The 5927-nt window shown below is 42.4% G+C and overlaps 1 non-coding gene across 1 annotated transcript; it reads left to right on the top strand.

Moving 5' to 3' along the window:
- Nucleotides 1–5609: 5609 nt before the first annotated feature.
- Nucleotides 5610–5717, top strand: LOC112760859 (small nucleolar RNA R71). The gene has a single exon (XR_003181277.1). It is a non-coding gene; the product is annotated as a small nucleolar RNA R71 (small nucleolar RNA).
- The last annotated feature ends 210 nt before the right edge of the window (nucleotides 5718–5927 follow it).

The following is a 5927-nucleotide window of genomic DNA, read 5'->3' as shown; positions in this document are numbered from 1 at the left end:
AGAAACTCTACCGTATGAAAAAATATAAGTGAAGGTCCAGGCATGGCCGTGTGGCCAGCCCCCATGGTCTAAGAACAATGCGTTCCAAGATGATCAAAGGATCAAAAGATAATCCAAAGATGGTCAAAAAGACCAGTAAAAGGTCCTATTTATAATAAACTAGCTACTAGGGTTTACATGAGTAAGTAATTGATGCATAAATCCACTTTCGGGGCCCACTTGGTGTGTGCTTGGGCTGAGCTTGAGTGTTGCACGTGTAGAGGTCCTTCTTGGAGTTGAACGCCAGTTTTTGTACCAGTTTGGGCGTTCAACTCTGGTTTTGGATCCTTTTCTGGCGCTGGAAGCCAGATTTGGGCAGAGAGCTGGCGTTGAACGCCAGTTTGCGTCGTCTACTTTCCAACGCAATTGGAAGCGCGCCATTTCGAGTTCTGTAGCTCCAGAAAATCCACTTTGAGTGCTGGGAGGTCAGAATCCAACAGCATCAGCAGTCCTTCTTCAACCTCTGAATCTGATTTTTGCTCAAGTCCCTCAATTTCAGCCAGAAAATACCTGAAATCACAGAAAAACACACAAACTCATAGTAAAGTCCAGAAATGTGAATTTAACATAAAAACTAATGAAAACATCCCTAAAAGTAACTAGTTTCGACTAAAAACATACTAAAAACAATGTCAAAAAGCGTATAAATTATCCGCTCATCACAACACCAAACTTAAATTGTTGCTTGTCCGCAAGCAACTGAAAATCAAATAGGATAAAAAGAAGAGAATATACTATAAATTCCAAACTATCAATGAACATAGCTGCAATCATATGAGCGGGACTTATAGCTTTTTGCCTCTTGAATAGTTTTGGCATCTCACTTTATCCATTGAGGTTCAGAATGATTGGCATCTATAGGAACTCAGAGTTCAGATAGTGTTATTGATTCTCCTAGTTCAGTATGATGATTCTTGAACACAGCTTCTTTATGAGTCTTGGCCGTGGCCCTAAGCACTTTGTTTTCCAGTATTACCACCGGATACATAAATGCCACAGACACATAATTGGGTGAACCTTTTCAGATTGTGACTCAGCTTTGCTAGAGTCCCCAATTAGAGGTGTCCAGGGTTCTTAAGCACACTCTTTTTTTGCTTTGGACCTTGACTTTAACCGCTCAGTCTCAAGTTTTCACTTGACACCTACGCGCCACAAGCACATGGTTAGGGACAGCTTGGTTTAGCCGCTTAGACCAGGATTTTATTCCTTTAGGCCCTCCTATCCACTGATGCTCAAAGCCTTAGGATCCTTTTTATTTGCCCTTGCCTTTTGGTTTTAAGGGTTGTTGGCTTTTTGCTCTTGCCTCTTGGTTTTAAGAGCTTTTGGCTTTTTCTGCTTGCTTTTTCTTTCTAATTTTTTTCGCCTATTTTTTTTTCTGCAAGCTTTGCTCTTTGCTGCTTTTTCTTGCTTCAAGAATCATTTTTATGATTTTTCAGATTATCAAATAACATGTCTCCTAGTCATCATTCTTTCAAGAGCCAACATATTTAACATTCTTAAACAACAACTTCAAATGACATATGCACTGTTCAAGCATACATTCAGAAAACAAGAAGCATTGTCACCACATCAATATAATTAAGCTAAGTTCAAGGATAAATTCGAAACTCATGTACTTCTTGTTCTTTTGAATTAAAACATTTTTCATTTAAGAGAGGTGATGGATTCATAGGACATTCATAACTTTAAGACACAGTTACTAACTACTAATGATCATGTAATGAAGACACAAACATAGATAAGCACATAACACAGAAAACGAAAAACAGAAGAAATAAGAACAAGGAATGAATCCACCTTAGTGATGGTGGCGTTTCCTTCTTGAGGAACCAATTATGTCCTTGAGCTCTTCTATGTTTCTTCCTTGTCTTTGTTGCTCCTCCCTCATTGCTTTTTTGATCTTCTCTTATTTCATGAAGCATGATGGAGTGCTCTTGATGTTCCACCCTTAGTTGTCCCATATTGGAACTCAATTCTCCTAGGGAGGTGTTGATTTGCTCCCAATAGTTTTGTGGAGGAAAGTGCATTTGAGGCATCTCCGGGATCTCATGGTGATGAGCTTCATACGCCTCTTGAGCTCCATGAATGGGCTCTCTTGCTTGCTCCATCTTCTTCTTAGTGATGGGCTTGTCCTCTTTAATGAGGATATCTCCCTCTATGTCAATCCCAGTCGAATTGCATAGGTGGCAGATGAGGTGAGGAAAGGCTAACCTTGCCATAGTGGAGGACTTGTCAGCCACCTTGTAGAGTTCTTGAGGTATAATCTCATGAACTTCCACCTCTTCTCCAATCATGATGCTATGGATCATGATGGCCCGGTCTATAGTAACTTCAGACCGGTTGCTAGTGGGAATGATTGAGCATTGAATGAACTCCAACCATCCTCTAGCTATAGGCTTGAGGTCTAATCTTCTTAGTTGAACCGGCTTGCCTTTGGAGTCAACCTTCCATTGAGCTCCTTCTACACATATGTCCATAAGGACTTGGTCCAACCTTTGATCAAAGTTGACTCTCCTTGTGTAGGGGCGTGCGTTCTCTTCCATGTTTGGCAAGTTGAACACCAGCCTCACATTTTCCGGACTAAAATCCAAGTATTTCCCCCGAACCATTGTAACGTAGTTCTTTGGATCCGGGTTCTTACTTTGATCATGGTTCTTGGTGATCCATGCATTAGCATAGAACTCTTGAACCATTAGGATGCCGACTTGTTGGATGGGATTTGTTAGAACTTCCCAACCTCTTCTTTGAATTTCATGTCGGATCTCCGGATACTCATTTCTTTTGAGTTTGATAGGGACCTCGGGGATCACCTTCTTCTTGGCCACAACATCATAGAAGTGGTCTTGATGGGCTTTGGAGATGAACCTTTCCATCTCCCATGACTCGGAGGTGGAAGCTTTTGTCTTCCCCTTCCCCTTTCTAGAGGATTCTCCGGTCTTAGGTGCCATCAATGGTAATGGAAAAACAAAAAGCTTATGCTTTCACCACACCAAACTTAGAATATTGCTCGCCCTCGAGCAATAAACAAAAGAATAGAAGAAGAAGAAGAAGAAATATAGAGAGGGAGAGGGAGATGTGGTTTCGGCCAAGAGGAGTGTAGAGGGGTGTGTTGTGTGAATTTGATGAAGAATGGAGGTCTTTATATAGGGAAGGGAGGGGGGGAAAGGTTTTGGCCATATGGGTGGGTTTGGGTGGGAAATTGGTTTTGAATTTTTGAAGGTGGGTGGAGTTTATGAGGTAGGTTTATGGGGAAGAGTGGATGGATGTGAGTGGTGAAGAGGTGATGGGGAAGAGAGTTTGAGGTGATTGGTGAAGGGTTTTTGGGGAAGAGTGTTTATGGGGTTGTGTGAAAGAAAGTGGTGAGAAGAAGTGAGTGGAGGTAGGTGGGGATCCTGTGGGGTCCACAAATCCTGAGTGGATCCTGTGGGGTCCACAGATCCTGAGGTGTTTAAGGATTTACATCCCTGCACCCATTAGGCATGTAAAAATGCCTTTGCACACAACTCTGGGCGTTCAGCGCCAGGTTGGTGGCCATTTTGGGCGTTCAACGCCCATTTGTGTGCTATTTCTGGCGTTGAACGCCAGAACCATGCCTGTTCTGGCGTTCAGCGCCCAGAAGCTGCCCATTTTGGGCGTTCAGCGCCAGCACCATGCTCTGTTTTGGGGCTGAACGCCAGACAGATGCTCCTCCAGGGTGTGATTTTTCTTCTGCTGTTTTTGATTCCGTTTTCAATTTTTTTATATTTATTTTGTGACTCCACATGATCATGAACCTACAAATACATATAACTAAGAAAAATATAGTTAGATAAATAAAAATTGGGTTGCCTCCCAACAAGCGCTTCTTTTATGTCAATAGCTTGACAGTGGGCTCTCATGGAGCCTCACAGATATGCAGAGCATTGTTGAAACTCTCCAACACCAAACTTAGAGTTTGGATATGGGAGTTCAACACCAAACTTAGAGTTTGGTTGTGGCCTCCCAACACCAAACTTAGAGTTTGACTGTGGGGGCTTGGGTTGACTCTGCTTTGAGAGAAGCTTTTTCTGCTTCCTCTCCATGGTTGCAGAGGGAGATCCTTGAGTTTTAAACACAAGGGAGTCCTCATTCCATTGAAGGACTATTTCACCTCTGTCAACATTAATCACAGCTCTTGCTGTGGCCAGGAAAGGTCTTCCTAGGATGATGGATTCATCCTCTTCCTTTCCAGTATCCAGGACTATGAAATCAGCAGGGATGTAAAGGCCTTCAACCTTTACTAACACGTCCTCTACTTGTCCATAAGCCTGTTTTCTTGAACTGTCTGCCATCTCTAATGAGATTTTAGCAGCTTGCACCCCATAAATTCCCAGTTTCTCTATAACAGAGAGAGGCATGAGGTTTATCCCTGAACCAAGGTCACACAGAGCCTTAAAGATCATGGTGCCTATAGTACAAGGTATTATGAACTTTCCAGGATCCTGTCTCTTCTAAGGCAATGCCAGTTGATCCAGATCACTTAGTTCATTGATGAACAAGGGAGGTTCAACTTCCCAAGTATCAATGCCAAATAATTTGGCATTCAGCTTCATGATTGCACCAAGAAACTTGGCAGTTTGCTCTTCAGTAACATCCTCATTCTCTTCAGAAGAGGAATACTCATCAGAGCTCATGAAGGGCATAAGGAGGTTCAATGGAATCTCTATGGTCTCTAGATGAGCCTCAGAGTCCTTTGGTTCCTCAGAGGGAAGCTCCTTATTGGTCACTGGACGTCCCAGGAGGTCTTCCTCCTTGGGATTCACGTCCTCCTCTCCCTCATTGGGTTTGGCCATTTTGCTTATGTCAATGGCCTTGCACTCTCCTTTTGGATTCTCTTCTGTATTGCTTGGGAGAGTACTGGGAGGGATTTCAGTGATCCTTTTACTCAGTTGGCCCACTTGTGCTTCTAAATTTCTAATGGAAGACCTTGTTTCATTCATGAAACTCACAGTGGCCTTGGACAGATCAGAGACTAGATTTGCTAAATTAGAAGCATTTTGTTCAGAGTTCTCTGTCTGTTGCTGAGTGGATGATGGAAAAGGTTTATTATTGTTGAACCTGTTTCTTCCACCATTATTAAAGCCTTGTTGAGGCTTTTGATCCTTCCATGAGAAATTTGGATGATTTCTCCATGATGAGTTATAGGTGTTTCCATAAGGTTCACCTAAGTAATTCACCTCTGCTATTGCAGGGTTCTCAGGATCATAAGCTTCTTCTTCATAAGAAGCCTCTTGAGTACTGTTGGATGCAGCTTGCATTCCATGCAGACTCTGAGAGATCATATTGACTTGCTGAGTCAATATTTTATTCTGAGCCAATATGGCATTCAGAGTATCAACTTCAAGAACTCCCTTCTTCATAGGCGTCCCATTATTCACAGGGTTCCTTTCAGAAGTGTACATGAACTGGTTATTAGCAACCATGTCAATGAGTTCTTGCGCTTCTGCAGGCGTTTTCTTTAGGTGAATGGATCCACCTGCAGAGGTATCCAATGACATCTTTGATAACTCAGATAAACCATCATAGAATATATCCAGGATGGTCCATTCTGAAAGCATGTCAGAAGGACACTTTTTGGTCAACTGTTTGTATCTTTCCCAAGCTTCATAGAGGGATTCACCTTCTTTCTGTCTGAAGGTTTGAACATCAGCTCTAAGCTTGCTCAGCTTTTGAGGAGGAAAGTACTTGGCTAAGAAAGCCGTGACCAGCTTATCCCAAGAGTTCAGGCTGTCTTTGGGTTGAGAATCCAACCATAATCTAGCTCTGTCTCTTACAGCAAAAGGGAAAAGCATGAGCCTGTAGACTTCAGGATCTACTCCATTAGTCTTAACAGTATTACATATCTGCAAGAATTCAGTTAAGAACTGAAA

This window comes from Arachis hypogaea, chromosome 16 (genome assembly GCF_003086295.3).
Source record: "Arachis hypogaea cultivar Tifrunner chromosome 16, arahy.Tifrunner.gnm2.J5K5, whole genome shotgun sequence".
In the NCBI taxonomy this organism is placed as follows: domain Eukaryota; kingdom Viridiplantae; phylum Streptophyta; class Magnoliopsida; order Fabales; family Fabaceae; genus Arachis; species Arachis hypogaea.
Note: the sequence above shows the minus strand (reverse complement) of the source record. Positions and strands in the feature narration are given on the sequence as shown.